Source organism: Humulus lupulus, chromosome 6, assembly GCF_963169125.1.
Source record: "Humulus lupulus chromosome 6, drHumLupu1.1, whole genome shotgun sequence".
NCBI lineage: Eukaryota > Viridiplantae > Streptophyta > Magnoliopsida > Rosales > Cannabaceae > Humulus > Humulus lupulus.
In genome coordinates, this window is record NC_084798.1 from 178,900,446 (window position 1) to 178,918,634 (window position 18,189).

Below are 18,189 nucleotides of genomic sequence, written 5' to 3' on the forward strand. Positions count from 1 at the left end.
AACAAAGGTTCCCAGACCAAAACCTAGCCCCTGAGACATCGAATTCTACTAAACTGGGTAGTAGGAACGATCTCGAGGCCTAAGGTTTGAATCCCCAAGCCAAAAACACACTTTTGGCCAAAATTCCACTAAGGGTCACGGCCCTACCTCACCATGCCATGGCCCGCCTCCTCAACCAGAAGCGGCCACACACTCATTCCCCAACACGGGTCGCGGCCCCCCTTCTCCATGTCGCAACCCAATGGCCCAGCAACTTCTCCCTTCCTCTTCAATGAGCTTGGGTCGTGGTGCTCTAGAACAGAGCCGCGGCCCCACCTAAAACTCAGACAAAAACCCCTGTTTTTCTCCTTCAAACTCATTTCAAAACCCCATAAAATCTCTCCCAATATCACAAAGAAAAGCCACCAACTATTACCATAACTTATCTACCATATAAGCATCAAAACCTAAGCCTTAAACCAATCAAAACTTCATCAAATTCCCCATTTTAATGATCAAAACTCCAAACCTTAAAACTAGCACAAAAACAGGGCAAGGAACTATAAAATGGAACTAAAACCTTACCTTAAGCTTAGGTTGAATCCTCTTCAATGGCTGAACACTAGCCTAAGACCTCAAGCTTCAATCTCAGATAATAAATTGTAGATATGCAATATAGCCTGGGCATTAATGAGCGTATAAAGAGCCTTCGATTCTCTTGGAATCCTTCAATATGAGTTTTGTCCAGGTTTCCACAAGCTGAATATCTCACCCGACCTCATGCTCAAAGACTATATGAACCTTAGCTCATATTAAGCTCAGAGCGCCCAAATTTTTATCTAGCCATTATAGGTCTCGAACTTGATTGCTATCCTAAGAGGCAATCTGATAATAACCTATATATTGTGTATGAACTGGATTGAGTCTCGAGCTGCTCAAATCAATGTTAACCAGATATCCTACTTGGTTTTTTCACATCTTCATCGGCTAGCTGTACCCGAGCTGAGTAATTGAACTCGTGCTAATTTTAGGGTACAACATTTTCCCCCCAAGCTCTTGCTCGTGCTTGATGTCGTCACTTTCTGACATGCACAGTAGGGCTTTTAGGCTTCTGCCATGTAAAATCGTGCCTGCCCACTACTCGAGTACTGGACACGTGGCTTTCTATAATTGGCGTCTGTTCGGGTTTCGAGGACTGTGACAAATGTCCTGTCAACTTTTTGCCATCGTATGGTTCTTTTAATCTTGGCCTTTGGATCTCTAGCTAACCCAATCGGATGTCCTAAATTAATTCCCATAGTTTACGTATAAATAGGGTGATCAGACCTGAACCCTCACCATCTTTGCATTCAAAAAGTTTCCTTTTAAAAAACAAAATTTCCCTTTTTCTTCTCCAACTTATCTCAAAAACCATTCATCGCCTTTCAGATTCTCAGAAGCTTTCGAGGAGTTTCCTGGGGACGTATCGACACTTTCTTTGAACCGATCATATCAACTGTAAGTATTTGTCAATTCTTTGCTTTTCAGTGAGTTTTTTACTGTGAAAAACTTCATTTTCTCAATGTCGTTTAGGTTACGTCTATTTGTAAATAGGATATAGGGTTCATTTTACGCTAAATGAACGATATTAGGCTTATTTAGAAACAAGGTTTTCATAAACTGGGCAAATTATCTGGGTTTTCAGAGAAAATTATAATGATAAATCAATTTGAATACCTATTTGGGGTGTAGAAGCTGAAGGGATTTTAGGTTTGGTCCTGGGTAGCTTAAAAGTTACTATTCTTTAAGCAGTTTTGCATTAAATTGCTTTCAAAAGAAAAGTAGTGGGTCTGACAGATCTGACACACGAATCTCGATGTATCAGGGAATTTTAAGAAATCAAAGCCCGTGGCCTAGGACCACGCGTTAAGGCTAGGACATAGCTTAGCTCGTATAAATTTTCAAATCCCAAAAGTGACCACTTAGACCCTCGGATTTTTGTACCTCCATAACCGTAGCTAGTAACCATCTTAGGTCGCCACTAACATGCCGCTTTGTCGTCAGGCGATCTAAATTATGGCCCCCGCAAAAAATCACCCCACGAGCTCCTCTGCTCAGAGCAAAGACAAGGGCAAGCAGGTCGACTCTGACTCTCCCATACCTCATTTCGGCCCTATGGTGGAGAGGGTAATCGTGGTCGACCCCAACACATTCTTTGAGGCCAAGCACATAGTATCCTGGATCACGACTCAGGGGAAAGTTAACAAGATCCTTCTAAGTCATGGGATTCAGATGGGAGCAAATGGCGTCCATGACCGACCTACGCTAGAAGGAGAGCAGAGTTGTGCCACTCTCCAAGACTACTACGGAGCTTGGAGAGATGAACACCTGAAGGCAGGTGCCTTCCTCTACTTGGACCAGTATTTTGTAGACTTCCTGAACTACGTCAAACTGGCTCCATTCTAGCTCCCACCAAACTCATATAGACTTTTGGTAAGGTTAAAGTATTTGTTTCCGATGCATGAATGGGAGGTCTCCACTCCGACAGACATTATGTACTTATTTTGCCTCAAGGCCAGTCCCAACCAGAAGGGGCAAGGTGACGGATTTTACTACCTCACTCATTTTCCCAACTCAGGATCCGTCATCGACCTCCCCAGCAACCCAAATGACTATAAAGACACGTTCTTTATGTTAAATGGGCTCAAGAACTGCGATCACCGATACTTCAACCGACCTCGTAAGTCCTCTATTTTTATGAATTCAACACGTGAACTTTCTTATTGCTTTCACACTTTTTTTTGTTTAAGTATTCTAACTGAGTTCAATCTTTGTGCATCTATATTCACAAGGACAGAGTGGTCTGTGACCGTTGGGGGTCAATATGAGACTTTTTCTAGTCTTCCTCCGAAGGAGAAAGACTACCGTAAGGTTGTGAATGACGCCACCATGGTGGCCTACAACCTGGTTAGCAAGGTCCAGACGCTGGCTCTCAGGACCCGAGTTCATCTTCCTGTCATCCCCGAGCTCCCCCCCTCCTCAAGATGCCTTGCCAGCCGATGAAGATATCGAAGAGGAGGAAGACGTGGCACCATTGGTGCGAAAAAGGTGAGCTCCTAAGGATAGTCAGGGGCCTGACCCAGAATGATCTACGTCCAGGGCAGCAGTCAAACCCTCCGGCCAAGGTAACCCATACCCATACAGAGAGTTAAATCGGGTTGCTGCCAGTTATAGACTAATTTGATGCAACCCTAACCAGCTCGTTATTCATCATCCTACCGATCCGGACCTAAACACAACCCTCCTCCAATGTGTGGACCATTTTTTGGTACACTGTGACCACAACTACCCTAAAGGTACCATCGTGGTTGACAACACTCTCAATTTTAGGTCCACAATTTTTGAAGAGTATGATACAAACCGTAGGACTTGGCCTTCCCTGTGTCAGGGTGTATATGCCCCTAGTTTTAGGCAGTACGTAGATGAGTCCAGCGCGAAGGAAGGACCTAAACCCCCTAGGACCCAGGTGGTCATAATTTTAGATTCTCCCCCACCTCCATTAATCCAAGAGTTAGAGGATGTGCCCAGACCGGTCAATAACCCCGAGCTGATTGTAATAGATTCCTCCCCTAGCCCGGAGGGTAGGGTTCTTGCACTTTCTCTTGTGTTTATAATACTTTGAATACTTACTTCCTTACTTCGAATCCTCCATTCACTCTTTTTCAGGTGAGGAGATGGAGCAGCCAGAAGCCCCGGGCTTGAGGGGTGCTTTTAAGGCTGGCGAGACCGAAGTTGGTGCCATGGTGAAGATGCCCAGAGTGACGAAGAAAAAAGCTTCGAAGACTGGGGATACTACCAAGTCTCCAGCTAAAGACAAAGATGCCAGCTCCACCCGAGAGCAGCCACAAAAGAAACTTCCCCCAGCTCCGGTAACCACAGTCACGGTTCACTAAGGCCCTCTTCCTCTTCCTCGACTTGTACCTCCCTCAAATCCTCAAGTAATCTAAGGTGAGGCTCCCACTGTCCAGATCCTAGTCAAGCCACTCGATCTGGACAAGATCCCCGAGGAGTTTCAGGGTACTGTGGACGAGATGGCAAGCCATATGGTTGGCCATGCCTACAATGCCAACGCCAGAGACTTAAGGGCTATAGAGGAGGATACTCCTGAGGATGTCCTCGAATCTTCCATGGGGATGAACCTCACCGTGAGTCCTTCTCAGTCTCATAACTTTTCCTTTTCAGTTTTTTTTAAACTATTCTTGACTTGCCTCATTCTTTTGCAGTCTTTCCTGGCTCAATTTCGAGGAATTGCTCGGGTTAAAGCCAGGGACGAGGAGCTCCAAGTTTCCCTGAGCGTCACTTAAGAGGGCGAACAGATCGCCAAAGCCGCCCTGGTTTTGTCCCAGAAGAGTGAGCGGTCTGCAAAAGCCGCCCTGTTTACCTCCTAAAATCAAGTCGTGGAGGTGAGCCGCACGTGGACCAGCTTCAAGCCAAAATTGAAGAATTCAAGAAGAAGTTAAATGAGGTTAAGGCCAAGGCCAAGGCCAAGGAGGAAGTTGTGGAGTCATCAACTCAAATGGAAAAGATGCTTTACCATTGTTAGGCATTCAACCAGGACGGGAACTTACCTTTATGCAGGCCGAGCTGTGAGAACCATATCTTGCAAGGTTCAAGATTCGGTTCTCACAAGAACCCTCAGAGTCCGCCAAAGCCTCTTAAGCTGTTTAGGGAGAAGGTGAGGAGGTGAATTCTCTGGAGCGAGCTGACGGATCTCACTGACTTATTACTTTCGTTTTTATTTTCAAGCTTTTGTAATCAAGTCCCTTGGGACCAAAACAATTGCCTTCGGGCTTAGGTCGAGGTTTTTTCTCCTCGAGATGACAATATATTTTTGAATATTCATCTAACTTGTGATCTTTTTGTATTCCCCCTAGTTTTATTGTTTTCTCATGTTTATGAATCCTTAGATTCTTGTACATTCGAAATCTTAGGGGTTGACTTTAGATCGAGATAAATTTTATCGATATCTTAGTTGTCTCTAAGATTTTGCTTGCTTATTTGCGTCATACCTGTTAAGAATCAGGCCTCGAACCTGGTTATGTCCATGGTTTTTTTTAATAAGCTTAATAGCATTGTACCTGTTAGGAACCTGGCCTCGAACCTGGTTATATCCAGGGTTTTAGAGATTTCTCAAACTTAGTTCATGTTTGGTCTTTTGAACATTTGAGCTTTAAAAAGCCGTTGAATAATCAATTTTTCCAAACTCTAAGTTTTAATCTTTATCTGAATAAATCAAACTTTCTTAAAAAATTCTTCGGTTATGTACCCCCCAAGCAACCAGAACGTGTAAATGTTCTTGGTTACTTTACAAAGTGAGCTCGTGATAATAAAATGATAAAAATGGTTATTTAATAATCGAACTGTTATTGAACTGAAATGGCTTTTATAAATAAGCCTTACATAAACGGTAATTGTAAAAACATTAAAGACAATGAAACTATTGATAATACTTTTTTAAATGTAGGGCATTCCAAGTATGTGGGACTATTTCCCCACTTAGTCGGGCTAGCTTGAAAGTTCCTTCACGCAGGACCTCTACGATCTGATACAGTCCTTCTTAGTTCGTCCCTAACACACCATCCTTGGGATCTTTATTTGCCAAAAAGACCCTTCAAAAAACCAGATCGCCTAATCCGAGTCTGCGTCCCTTAACCTTTGAATTGAAATAATGAGTGATCTTTTTTTGATAATGGGTGAGCTGTAATTGTGATGCCTCTCATTTTTCTTCGATTAGATCGAGGGATGCACTAAGTAGCTCGTGGTTATGATCTTGATCAAAGGTTTTTTATCTGTGAGTCGTTACCATTGCCTCAATTAGGAGCATAGCCTCGCTTCCAAAGGTTAGGAAAAAGGGGGTATGTCCCGTGGAGGTTCTATGTGAGGTCCAGTATGCCCAGAGTACTTGTGGGAGCTGCTCGGGCCATAGTCCCTTCACCTCATCTATTCTTTTCTTCAAGCTTGCCTTCAGGGTTTTTTTTACAGCCTCAACCTGCCCATTGGCATAAGTGTACACTACCGACAAAAATCTCTTGGTTATGCCATATTTTTCACAAAATTTCATGAAGAGGTCACTATCAAACTGAGTTATGTTAATTGACACGATCTTTTTAGGGAGTCCAAATCGACTTATGATATTCTTCACAACAAAATCCAGGACTCTCTTTGAGGTGATGGTTGCCAAAGGTTCAACCTCTACCCACTTCGTGAAATAATCGATTGCGACTACTGCATAATGAACTCCTCCTTTTCATGTTGGCAGAGAACCAATTAAGTCAATTCCCCACGTTGCAAATGGCCAAGGGGATGATATCATGGTTAGCTCGACTGGAGCAGCTCAGGAAACTATGGTGAAGCGTTGGCATTTGTCACACTTTTGCACATACGAGATCGAGTCCTTTGTCAAAGTGAGCCAAAAATAGCCATGTCTCAGTACCTTTAGAGCTAGGTTTTATCCCCCAGCATGGTCTCCGCATAAACCTTCATGTATTTCTTGCAAAATAGTCTGTGCTTCACCTGGCAGAACACGTCGTAGGAGGGGCAACAAATGCCCTCGTCGATATATGATCCCCTCAATCATAACATACCGTGGATCTTGATACAACATCTTTCTCGCATCCTTCCTATCATCAGATAGCCTTCTGGTTATGAGGTACTCCACTATGGGAGTCATCCAGGTCGGTTTTACGTCAATCATTCCAACCTCAATTGTTTCTGTTGTTATACTTGGGCTTTCCAAGAACTCCACGGGAACTACATTCAATGCATCTGCCTCTTTGGTGGTAGCGAGTCAAGCCAGAGCATCAGCATTGGAATTCTACTCGTGGGGTACTTGCTCAATGGAGCTAAACTCAAACTTAGACAACTCGCCCTTTACCTTTGCCAAAAAGGCTGCCATCTTGATGCCTCGAGCTTGGTATTCTCCCAATATCTAATTTACCACGAGTTGGGAATCACTATAACATTGGATGGCTTTTTCCTTGAGCTCTTTCGCCACCCTTAACCCTGCCAATAAGGCCTCATATTCTGCTTCGTTATTGGATGCTTCAAATTCGAATGTGAGAGTTATATGGAACCGATGTTCTTCATGTGAGATTAAGTGTATCCCAGCTACCGATCTGTTTTTGTTTGACGATGAATCAACGAAGATTTTCCATAATTCTTGCAGTGGCTCCCCTTATCGCCTCGTCTTGAAAATTTGTGCACTCAACCACAAAATCAGCAAGGTCTTGGCTCTTGATTGTCGTTCATGCAATGTATAATATCTCGAACTAGCTAAGTTCGATGGCCCATTTTAATATACGTCCTAATGTTTCAGGCTTTTGCAAAACCTGCCTTAAAGGTTGGTCGGTTAAGACGTGAATAGAATGGGAGTGGAAGTATGGCTTGAGCTTCCTTGAAGCCAAAATGAGATAAACACAAGATTTTCTATCAATGGGTATCGTGATTTAGCTCAGAGAAGCCTCTTACTTACATAATATACGTGTTTCTGCGCCCGATTTTCTTCTCGAACTAACACAACACTGACTGTGTTTTCTGTCACAGCCAGGTAAAGAAACAGACATTCTTCGGATGTTGGTTTTGACAGTATGGGGGGTTCAGCTAAGTGCATTTTCAGATTGCCAAATGGCTGTTCACATTCTTCGGTCCATTCAAATTTCTTGTTTCCCCTGAGCAAGTTGTAGAATGTTAGACACTTGTCAGCGGATTTTGAAATGAAGCGGTTTAAAGCTGCCACCTTTCCATTTAGGCTTTGTACTTCCTTACGAGACCTAGGCGAAGGAATTTCTAGCAACAACCTGATTTTTTTCTGGATTCGCCTCTATCCCTCTTGTGTTGACTATAAACCCCATAAACTTTCCCGACGCAACTTCGAAAGTGCACTTCTGGGGATTCATCTTCATGTCACACTTCCTCAATATGCCAAAATATTCTTCCAGGTCGAACACAAGGTTAATGGCAATCTTTGACTTGACGAGCATATCATCGACATACACCTCCATGTTTCTCTCGATCTAGTTAGTGAACATTTTGTTGACCAACTGTTGGTATGTATCTTCAACGTTTTTCAGCCCGAATGGCATAACTTTGTAGCAATATATGTTATGCTTGGTCATGAAACTAGTATGCTCCTGGTCTGCAGGATTGATCGCGATCTGGTTATATCCAGAATACGCGTCCATGAAAGACATGAGCTCGTGACCAGCCGTGGCGTCTACCAATTGATCAATTCTTGGTAGTGGGAAACTGTAACGACCCAAAATTACTAATAAGGCTTAAGGGCCTTGATTAGTGTGTCAGGAGGGCACAATTGGAAGTTATGTGAATTAATGGTGAAAATGCATGATTATGTGATAAGCATGCTTATATGATTATTTGGATATATGTGAGGCATGACTATGTGTATTAGTATGCATGTAGGTCCTGATTAGGTTATAAGGGCATATTTGTAATTTTGGCCCGTTGAGGGCATAAGTGTAAATATTTGTGATAAATTATGGAGACCACATTATTATGTGGATATATCCGCAGCTTGTGTCTCAAGGCGATCCTAGTGATCGGTTTAGCGGAAAAGTCACGGTGAGGATTTATATCCAGCTCGGGGTGAGTCTGGGGGTATTTTTGGGAATTTAGAGAATATATTGGAGACTATTTGTTATTATATGGATATATCCGCAGCTTGTAACTCAAGGCGATCCTAGTGATTGGTTTAGCTGAAAAGTCACGGCGAGGATTTATATCCAGCTCGGGGTGAGTCTGGGGGTATTTTTGGGAATTTAGAGAATATATTGGAGACTATTTGTTATTGAGGAAAATAATTGGTGATTAGTTAGGTGTCGGGATGTAAGCGGTAAATATTAGAGACATTCGAGGAATTAGCGAGAAATTGGGAGCAATGACCAAAATGCCCTTAGAATGACTTAAAGGTTTAGGATTTATTGGGAGGGAAATATGGTCATTTGGTTTAATAAGGGATAAATGATATTTAGCCTTTATGACTTAGTGGATTGTGTAGAGAGTGTTAGAAGATGAAAGAAAAGGGGAAAGAGACAAAAGGAGAGAAAGAAAAACAGAACTCCCAAGTTAACCTTTCTCTCTCTCTCTCTCGGTTTAATATTCTTCTTGCACCATTTCTTGTGAATTCTTGGAGCTGTGATTCAGAGGAGGATTAGGTCAATTTTAGTACTTGAGGTTCTTGGTGAAACTAGGAGGTCCTACTGGAATTCAGTCCAATTGAGGTAAGTTTTAAGGTTCTTTTCTTGAATTTCTGGTTTTAGCTTAAATGGTTTTCTAAACTTGAGTTTTGGATGTAATCAAGGGGGATAAGCTTAAGGAAGTGAAGGTCTTGAGGCTGAAAGGATACTAGAGATAACCTAGGTCAAAATTCTCCATCAAAGGTATAAAATTGTACCTTTAAGGTTCTGAAATTTCTGGTGTTTTGTTGAGTTTGAGTTTCAAGATCAATCATGGCATTTTCTTCATTTTAGGGTACATGTGCTTAAGTTTCATATGATTGGGTCATTTGGGGTGAGTTATAGATGATGGTAGGCTTGTTTTGGTGTTTGGTTGAAGCTTGGAAGGATTTTGTAGAGGTTTGGCTCGGGGAAAGTCGAAGGAAGAAAACTAGGGTTTGGCTGTGCTGTGACTAGCATTGTAGCGCTAGCCTTTGGGCGCTACAGCGCTAGGCCTAGTGGTCTGGGAGCTTTTTGGCTCTGATTTTGGCACTATAGCGCCCTCTTTGTAGTGTTGTAGCACTACCCTGTCTCTAGAAGAGGATTTTTGGGTTACTTCTTAGGGTTTTTTCCCAGGGGCTCAAGGTTTGATTCCACCACCCCGTTTGGTGGAATTAGGGCTTCCCGAGGGCTCGGGATTGGTCCCGAGGCTAGGTTTTGGAATTGAAGTTTGGTATGGTTCTAATTTGTGGCTGTGACTAGGTGTATGCTAGGGCTCGGACGAGATCGTGCTTAAGGGTTGATTTCATTGAACAAAGCTAGCGGAAACAAAGGTAAGAAAACAGCACCCGGATATGTGATTATGTTGGGACTAAGAGCTCCCTATATCTGTATGATGTCATAGATGGTATTATGCCATGGGACATATGATAAACGGCCTAAGAGTGCCGAAATCAATATTTGCGTACATGGCGCGGCTCGGCCACTGGTAGCTGAGGACAACTTAATATTCACTGAGCTCGGTTTAAGCGGGTCAGAGTCAGTAGGATGATTAGGGGATGAGACCTAAGGGTGTCAACCCTGGTTATTATATGTGAATTGGTTATTAATGTGAATTGATGAGCTTAGTATGCTGAATGCCTGGTTATGTGAATGATTTGGATTGTTGAGTATATGGTTATACTGTACGAGTCATCTGATTGTTTTATTGTTGATTATGCTCTGTTATTATGTTTTCTTACTGGGCCTTGGCTCACGGGTGCTACGCGGTGCAGGCAAAGGCAAGGGCAAAGTGGACCAGTCCTGAGTTGGAGATCTTGGGCTGAATGTACATAGTCAGCTGATCGGCTGCCACGGCCAAGGAGTGGTACAGGACGGGAAAAGCCTAAATGTTTGTTTTGCCCCTAGAGTGGATAGTAGCTGTACTTTTATCCTAAATTTTTTGTAAACTGCCTTTTAAACGTTATTACTTTTGGGATCCCATGTAAAAAAATGTTTGATTATAGAAAATGTAACTTTTATGACTGAAATCTTTTAACCCTAGTTCAACTATAGTTTCAGTAACACTTTTCTAACCAAATAACTTGATTAGCAAGTCTTGCACCTTTATAAACACACAGTGTAATGGTCTTGGCTATCCAGGGCGTTACAGAAACAATCCTTGGGACAAGCCTTGTTTAGGTCAGAGAAATCGATACAAGTTCTACACTTCCCGTTTGTCTTTGGGACCAGTACAGGATTAGCAACCCAGATCGGGTATTTTGCTTCCCTGATAAATCTGCATTTAAGTAGGTGAGCTACTTCTTCCTCTAACACTTCAGATCGCACTGTCCCCAAAAGCCTCCTTTTTTGGGATTGGTGGGCACATTCTTATCCAAGTCTAAAGTATGCATTATTATACTCGGACTGATTCCCACCATATCCTCGTGCGACTAGGCGAAAACATCCAGGTTCTTCCTTAGAAAATCGACCAGCTCCTTCTTCCTTCCGACTTCAAGATATTTTCCAATTTTGACAACTCTTGAAGGTTCTTCTGGGGCGATGTTTATTTCCTCAAGCTTTTCTACTACTTTAAGCTCAGACCTGTCTTCGCCTACCCGCGAATCAATGTCGTCCTATTGGGCGACCTCATCATTTCCTTCTCAAGGTTCTTCCATCCTACGGGTAACTTCCATTTCTCGGAACTCCTCATTCCCATCACCTAGACCCATCACCTGCTGCCTGGGTTGTGATTTTCCCTTCATAGCAATGTTGTAGCATTCTATGGCAATGAGTTGGTCTCCTCTTATTGTGCATATTCCCGAGGTTGCGGGGAACTTCATTGCCAGTGGTTGGATCGAGGTGATGGCTTCAAAATCCATCAATGCGGGTCGTCCCAAAATCGCATTATATGTAGTCGCACAATCGATTAGCATGAACTCAAGTATTTTAGAGAGTTCGTGACTCTTTACCCAACGTAACCACCAGTTTGATCGTCCCTATGGTCGTCGTTCCTTCACCTGAAAATTCATACAGAGTCATTGAGGTCGCTTTCAAATCGGTTACAAATAATCCCATATTTTCTAGGGTGGACCTACAAATCACAATTACGGAACTTCCATTATCTACCAGTATCCTCCGTACCCTTCGATTAGCGAGCTGCACGGTTACCACCAGCGGGTCATTGTGAGGGAAATGAACGTGGCTAGCATCGTCTGCCGAGAAAATGATTGGTTTTCTTTCCAACCGCTGTTGTTTTGATAATCACTGCTCCAGGACAAACTCCACACCGTTATGAGTTTTCAACTCATTAATATACCTCTTTTAGGCCCATCTTCTCGTGCCCGCCAAATGAGGTCCTCCAACAATAGTAGTTATATCTCCTCTTACTATCGGGGGAGGGTCGATCTGATTCATCTGAGATCTAGGTTGACCTGTCAGGGCTTCCGGAGTTGGATGAGGATTCTGTGCAATAGGTAGATTGGGAGCTACCCGATTTCGGGCGTACTGGGCCAATGGACCAGTCCAAATGAGAGTCTCAATCTCATCCTTCAGTTGTCGAAATTCATCGGTGTTATAACCAATGTCATTGTTGAATTGGCAAAACTTTGAGGGGTCTTTCTTCGCCCTCTGATGCCTTAAAGGCTTGGCTTCTTCCACGGGAGGCGATTAGAATTTTCCAGGAAGATATGCTCCCGGGTGTTTGTTAGGTCGATGTAGGTGGCATAAACGGGCTTGAATTTCTCCATACACTTATTCTTCTTCATGTCGTCTAGGTCGCCTTCACCATTCCTCTTCCTCTTGTTGTTTCCTGCTTGGTTATTCTGGGTAACAGGTTGAGTCATAGCTGCAACATCTGTCACTACTCCAACGGGTTGGATAGGGGCCTGGTTGGTTCCTACGATAGTAGATCGCACCTCTTCTAAGTTTATCCACCCCTGAGCTCGGGCCAAGAATTCATCTATACTTTTAACTCATTTTTGTTGGAGTTCTTTCCATAGGTCGCCTCCCACCAGGATTCCTATCCTCATTGCCATGAGCTTGGAGCTATCATCAGCGTCCCTAGCCCATGCTGCAGCATTGGAGAATCTACTCAGATATGTTGTCAATGATTCACCAGGTTGTTGTTTTACATTGGCCAATGAATCAGCCTCTACACGAGCTACTTGTGAAGCTCGAAATGCTCTCTTAAACTCAGAAGAAAACTTAATCCACAAGCTTATCGAATGCTTCTTGTATTGTTTAAACCACTGTCTAGAAGGTCCAACCAGAGTCGTGGGGAACAGGGTACACCTTAGATCGAGTCCGACATTGTGGGCCATCATCATTGTGTTGAACATCATGAGGTGATTGGATGGATCTGTGTTTCCATCATATGTTGGCATGTCCATCATCCTAAAGCCAATAGGATACGTTGCTGCTGTAATATTTGGAGCGAAATGTTCGAGCTCTTCATCTAAGTCACAATCATCTGCCCCCTTTCCAAATAAGAGCCTCTTCATCTATTCCTTCATCAAGGCCAATCACTCAAGGGTTAGGTCCTTAGTCTCTAGGTTATTTGGGGGTTGTTCAGCAACTCCCATCCTATTGTATATGTTTGATGGGTTGTTGTCCCGCTATGTCCGAGCTTGGTTAGGTGGGACATTCCCATTGTCACATACGATAGACAGACCTCCCTCATGTCGAGTATAACTAACATCCTCATTACGAGATGGATACTTTCTTTGTGAGTTCAAATGATCGCGCAGGTCGGGTTGTGGATCATACCGCGAACTTTAAGCTGAGCTTAGATGATTCCTCAGGTTGCTTTTAGACTTGCCTCCATGTTGGCTCCCCGTCCAGTGACTTCCACTTGCAAAACTTACAGCCCGCGGCTGAGAACGAGGAACTGGATTCTCAGCACGTGCCTGTGGGGTGTAAGCATCTACTGACGAGGGAGGATTTCTCCTACTGTTTCCACGAGCTGGAGCATCTCGTTATGGGCGAGGTGGTGTAACATGTCTAATCGGTGATGGCAGATGCCTTATTGGAAAGGCTATCATTGTTCCATCAGGACGAACTAAATTAGCCCGCCTCGGCTCTACCCCAGTGTTGTTGCGAAAATTCAACTTGCAAGTATACGTATCATTTCCCAAGTAGTAACTCACGTAAATGAGATCGTTCCCACAAGGACTGTAGCTAATTACCAATTAAATTGAATTTATAGTTCTATTTGGAAAATAAAAATTTGTTTTGAGACTAATTTAATTAAGCAAGGAGATAAAACTAGACAAATAACAATATTCAATCAAGAGATGAAAATTAGGGGAAAATAATTTAAATTGATTCAATTATCTATTTCAATAATGCAAAATAATTTTCCTTCTTCTTCTAATGTGATTGCATATTATAAAATTACCAATATTCCTATTAAGACATAAAGGTACTAGATTGAAAGGTAAAATACTGCATTTATGAGATAAATTACACAAGCAATCAGCATTAAGCAATAATCTAAAGCCACACAAGCTACACAAATACTTTCGTTTTGCATCAAAACTTATGTTTATTCAATTAGAGCATTCCTAATATTCACTTTTCAGATTTCATATTAGAATCATAGATCATGTAAAAGATGGCCAATCTAAAACATGTATTAAGCACAAATATGAATAAATCATATATCAATAGAAGAAAAAAAAGCAAATAGCATTAATCCATAGATAATCTTAGAAAATCTCCATTAAAATACCTAAATTGGAGTTTAGCTCATAATCTCCATTAACATGTTCTTAACTGATTCACAAACAAACATAATCAAAAGTAGAAAAATAAAGAGAGAAGAGAAGAAACTAGTTTGGGATTGTCACGATCTGCCAATGCTTGCTCCAATCTTCTCTTTCTTCTTTTTCTAAGGTTAGAGAAGTCTGAATGAATCCAAATCGCGACTTCCTCTCATTAAAAACAAAAACCTCCTCATTTTTCTCCTAAAATGATGAAATTACCCTTAAAAATTCTGACACGTACGGACAGCAGTGCCGCGGCACCAATTCTTGCGCCGTAGCGCCATAACACGATTGAGAAATTTCAAACTTTCTGTAAAGGGGGCTCGCCGCAGCCGTAAGACACCCTAGCGATACAGCTCCAAAGCCTACGTCGCGACGCTAATTCCTCCTGGAATCTCGACTCGCAAACTGAAATTTTTACCTCGCCACAGCTGTAATGGATACCAGCGCCATCAGTAGCGTCGCGGCCCTAATTTGAAATTCAAGTTAACACGCTTTTGGCTCCGGTTTAGCACTAAATCTCCACTTTTCACTCCAATTTCCTAATTACAGTGCATAAACCTGAAATCAAGAAAAACAAGCATAAATCTGCTCCAAAATCGTGCAAACCAAAGAAGAAAACAATGATCGAAACACTAAGTAGGATAAAACTAGCCTAATAAACTTCCCCAAACTTGCTTCTTACTCGCCCTCCAGTAAGGAAACGACTCACAAAAACTAAAACAAACACAACACGACAAATTAAGCCTCCATTATTATTCATAGCACGTCGCCATCACCTATAAAACTTCAACCATTAAACAACCAGAACTTCAACTCAATTACTCTAACAATTAATCCTAATGCCTTGATTGGAAATAAGAATATACTTGCAAATTATAAATCAACAATTGGACAACATCATACATGCCTTACTCTTTCCAACAATCCAAAAACCAATATTCAATAAGCTTGCACACTTACTTTTCTCCACTAATGTTAACAATTCAAGCTTTGGAATCAAAAGGACTTTCAAGGTTATAACATTTTGGCTTAGGTAAAAGGTGGTTGAAAAGTCATTTAGGCTCCATTATACCATAAGCTTACTAAAACCAATCAAACCTTATAACTTTTACAACCATCCCCAATTCCCCATCTTTCAATGATTGGGAAAAGTTTCACAAATGTAAACAACATTCACCTTTTTTTTTTAGAAAGAAAAATCAAATTGTGATGTTGCACACACTTTTATTTTCACAACATATTTTTTTTTAGAAGATACTTTTCTCAATCAAGAATTTACATTTTTTAACCATTCATACACAAAATTTTAGTCAATTATAATTCCCTCTCCCAAACTTACTTTTAAGCTTATGGTATAATTTTTTAAGACAAGAGGAAAAGTAAATAATAATAGATAGAATTTTTGGCTCAATAAAAGTGGTTTAACAACAATAAATAGGCTAGGCACAAAGGGGAAATTAGGGATAACACAATAAAGGTTAGCTTGAAAGTCCCAAACGTTCCAAATAGATCGCCTAAATCATTTTCCAAAACATGCATTGTCAAGAATTTCGTCTCAAAAGGCAGACCATGCAAGTTCTATCCTATTCAACCATTCATAACTGAAACCAAAGTAAAACATGTATGACACAATCCAATTATTAAAATTTGCACATATACAAAAATTTCCAAAAGGCATCAAAATTAATCCAAAGTGCAATCAAGTCAAGCACACGGTTTATTTACAATTTCCATTTTACAAGTGACAACATCGACATTTATTCATATCATCGACTTAACTCTAAACACACAAACACAACAAACAACACACGACAACACTAAAAAACAATTAAAAATAACTAAAATAAACAGAAAAATAAAAATAAGTCCCTCTCCCAAACTTAATTTCACATTGTCCCCAATGTGAACACTATAACCCAAGAAAGAGAAAATTACCTGACAACCCCCTCAGAAGGGGTTCGATGGTGGTGGCTGATCATATGGAGTGAAATGCGGTGGTAGTGCAAAATAATTATCATCCTCTTCATCCAACCAAATTATTCAGCTGCTGAATATGGTTCGTATCATAAGCACTCTACAGCCCCATATAAGTTTTCATATGCATGTTTTGCTGAGTAAGGTAATTCAGCTGATCATGAGTGTACTGCATAGTAGGATCAATGGGACCACCTAAAGTTGCGGGCTTGTTCTCACCATCATCAGTCCTCTGACAGCGCCGACCTCTTCCTCTCGGAACTTGCGAGGCACATATGGATGCGGAGGGATGAAACGATTCACTATGGCCAACCTGACTGGCTTTTGTGGAGGAACTTTCATGTCAGTTAAGTATTGAGGTGCGCCATACATAACACACAATTCAGTAATGAAATTTCCATGTCCCAACCTTCCAGTAGTGGTACCCTGAATGATATGATTGATACTCTCCTGAATATACCTCCCAATGTTCAGATTATACCCTTTTAAGATAGCATATGTCACCTTGAGCCGATCAATCGGGATATCAGACAGATGATTATTGGGAATCAATCAGGCACTCACAAAATAACACCACGCTCGAGCCACTTGGTTAAGCTCACACTGATACATACAATTGGGTTCACCATCCTTCAAATGAATTCAGGCTCCAGGAAAACCCAATGTCTCTGCAATGTCAACATAATCTAGATTTTCATCCCCCAATACCCAAAGCTCTTCTTCTTCCATGGGAAAGTCAGGAACCTCATACAACTGATTAAATGCTGCAAGAGTAACTAGTATTTTCTTGCCCCGCACAGTGACATCATTGTTGTCTCTTTCCGGCCAATTAGCAAGAAATTCATATATCATCATGTGATTAGCCTTGCCATTACAATCAACAAACTGGTCCCAATGTCTGCGAGCAATCTCAGCTCGAATAGGCTCATACAGTGACTGGCCTTCCAAAGGTTCTGGACTAAATTCCCTACCCCTTTCTTCAAGTATAGGCTTTCTAGACAACACCACAAACCTTTCTTGAGCCTCTTTTCTCACAAACCCAGTGGTATCATAATCCATCCTTGTGGAAACATGAAGAGGGCGAGAAGATGACACACCCGAAGCATTTACAGTACCTTTCTTTAGACCCATTGGGCAAAATCACCCCACAAATTCACACTTTTAGGACCACTAAATTTTTGGGCAGCACCTCCCCTTGTTTTTAGCACTTCCCAAAATCAGAAAAATTCACCACAAACCACAATTCACCAATCCATTTTTTTTCAATATCAATAATATCTAAAATACACCACTTAATCCACAATAATACCCAATTAACACTTGATTTCTTCAATAACCAAAGGAATCTCATTAACTTTGCAAAGATGAGAGGCAAAATTACTTACATTAGTGAGAAACCCATTGATAATCCACCATTATTGTCCAAAGCTTGTAGAAATTGAAGAAAATTGAGGAAGAGATGGGGATTTTCGGATTAGGGTTAAAATGAGTGGAAAAAATGGTATTCTTGAGGAAATTAGGTGGAGAAAGGGAACGAAAAGGATGGGAGAAGTGATTTTTATGAAATGGGGTGAAGAAATTATGAAAAAGGAGTTAAATATTGGTGGTTATGGTGGTTTTATGGTGTTTGGGGCGGAGGAAGCTCATAGAAGATGAGGAGAGGCGGCTGGGGCTATTTTGAGGGTTTGGAAAAAAAATAAGGAAAATTTTAGGTTTTAAATGGAGGCCCACGTCAGCGCCACAGTACTAATGTATTTTTTTTTCCTTTACTTTTTCGTCAG